The 2,500-nt window shown below is 48.2% G+C and overlaps 1 protein-coding gene across 2 annotated transcripts in view; it reads right to left on the reverse strand.

Moving 5' to 3' along the window:
* The window catches only part of LOC123514312 (afadin-like), a 218,005-nt gene that overhangs the window by 41,760 nt on the left and 173,745 nt on the right, over positions 1–2,500 (reverse strand). The gene's annotated exons all lie outside the window — the stretch shown is intronic.

Genomic DNA, 2,500 nt, shown 5'->3' on the forward strand with positions numbered 1-2,500 from the left:
CTCAATTCCATCACCACCAACACCTCACCATTCTCCACCTCTCCATAACTTCATCACTCACAGCTTTCATCACCACCACAATTGTCAGCCTCATCAAAATCCCCATCACTACCACCACCACCACTGCCACCACTACCACCACAATCATCATTATCACAATCCAAGTAACCATCTGTCCATCTCACCTCCAGAACCTCACTCTCTTCCCCTTCCCTCCACCACACTACCCTCGGGCCCTGCACAGTACTAGAAACTACGCGAGAGAGAGAGAGAGAGAGAGAGAGAGAGAGAGAGAGAGAGAGAGAGAGAGAGAGAGAGAGAGAGAGAGAGAGAGAGAGAGAGAGAGAGAGAGAGAGAGAGAGAGAGTTATTGTAATGTATCCCTAATTCCACTTGACTGACTTTTTAATCTCTCTCTCTCTCTACTTATCGTGACGTATGTGTGTGTGTGTGTGTGTGTGTGTGTGTGTGTGTGTGTGTGTGTGTGTGTGTGTGTGAGTGTGAGTGAGTGAGTGAGTGAGTGAGAGAGAGAGAGAGAGAGAGAGAGAGAGAGAGAGAGAGAGAGAGAGAGAGAGAGAGAGAGAGAGAGAGAGAGAGAGAGAGAGAGAGAGAGAGAGAGAGAGAGAGAGAGAGAGAAATACACGGTTTAAATAAAAAAGGAGAGTAAATATGAACAGGAGAAAGGAGGAGGAGAAGGGAAGTAGAGAATGGTAGAGAAAAGTGGAAAAGTGGAGAAAATACGTGTCTAGAGGAGGAGGAGGAGGAGGAGGAGGAGGAGGAGGAGGAGGAGGAGGAGGATGTGGAGGAATCTGCCGCCTCCGTCATGCCTCTGCGAAATTTCTTTGAGGACAACTTTCTTCCACGCCTTTACTTTCTCCTTTGCTATGATTCTCTCTCTCTCTCTCTCTCTCTCTCTCTTTATTCGTTAGGAGAAAAATAAGGCAAGGAACGAGAGAGAGAGAGAGAGAGAGAGAGAGAGAGAGAGAGAGAGAGAGAGAGGGGGGAGGGGGCGTTACAGCGTGCAGCAGCCCCTGAGGAAAACAGTGTGGAAGGTGCCGAGTGACAGCTGCTGCATCTCTCTCTCTCTCTCTCTCTCTCTCTCTGCCCTATAGCTCTTACGGAACTGTCCTATCATAGCTTAACTTACCGGCCTTGGTCAACTTAGCCCGTTATCTCTCTCTCTCTCTCTCTCTCTCTCTCTCTCTCTCTCTCTCTCTCTCAACATTCTCAACATGCATGCCATTCCCCTGCCTACTCGCTTGATTGACTCGCCCACGTGCTCTCTCTCTCTCTCTCTCTGTGTGTGTGTGTGTGTGTGTGTGTGTGTGTGTGTGTGTGTGTGTGTGTGTGTGTGTGTGTGTGTGTGTGTGTGTGTGTGTGTGTGTGTGTGCGTAAAGTGTGAAGACTATAGTGAAGCCAAGGTTGTAGCCAGGAAGTAAATCTCCTCCTCCTCCTCCTCCTCCTCCTCCTTATTTTTCCCTCTTTCAAATCCACAAACTCACAAAGCAGTCATTCGGCCCAGTGCGCTCCATTCTCTGTCTCTCTCTCTCTCTCTCTCTCTCTCTCTCTCTCTCTCTCTCTCTCTCTCTCTCTCTAGTGCCGCCTGTCTGCCTCTTTCTTATGCCCGTCCGTCACTCCGCCTCTTTACCTCCGCGTCACTTTTTTCCCTGCCTCCGTGCCTCTCTCTTTTATTGGTTCTGGCGTTAAGTTGGCAAGTGGACAGTTACTTCTATCTTTTTTCTCTTTTATGAATCGTGTGTGTGTGTGTGTGTGTGTGTGTGTGTGTGTGTGTGTGTGTGTGTGTGTGTGTGTGTGTGTGTGTAATTCACTGTTTGATCTGCTGCAGTCTCTGACGAGACAGCCAGACGTTACCCTACGGAACGAGCTCAGAGCTCATTATTTCCGATCTTGGGATAGGCCTGAGACCAGGCACACACCACACACCGGGACAACAAGGTCACAACTCCTCGATTTACATCCCGTACCTACTCACTGCTAGGTGAACAGGGGCTACACGTGAAAGGAGACACACCCAAATATCTCCACCCGGCCGGGGAATCGAATCCCGGTCATCTGGCTTGTGAAGCCAGCGCTCTAACCACTGAGCTAGAGTGTGTGTGTGTGTGTGTGTGTGTGTGTGTGTGTGTGTGTGTGTGTGTGTGTGTGTGTGTGTGTGTGTGTGTGTGTGTGTGTGTATCCATCTCATTTCTCTGTTTCCGTCTGTCTGTCCGTCCTGTCCTGTCTTGTTCGTCCATTTCCTTCGTGCAAATACCAATTTATTTATTTTATTCATTTCTTTTCTACCTATTAATCTTCTCCTCCCGTTTTCTCATTCTTTTCACCATTTCCTTCTTTCCTTTCTTCGTTCATCTCTCTCTCTCTCTCTCTCTCTCTCTCTCTCTCTCTCTCTCTCTCTCTCTCTCTCTCTCATTTCATTTAGTCATTGTTTTCTCCTTTCTTTCGAGTTTACTTTCATTATTGCCCTTCGGTTTGTCATAACA

Source organism: Portunus trituberculatus, chromosome 37 (assembly GCF_017591435.1).
Source record: "Portunus trituberculatus isolate SZX2019 chromosome 37, ASM1759143v1, whole genome shotgun sequence".
In the NCBI taxonomy this organism is placed as follows: Eukaryota; Metazoa; Arthropoda; class Malacostraca; order Decapoda; family Portunidae; genus Portunus; species Portunus trituberculatus.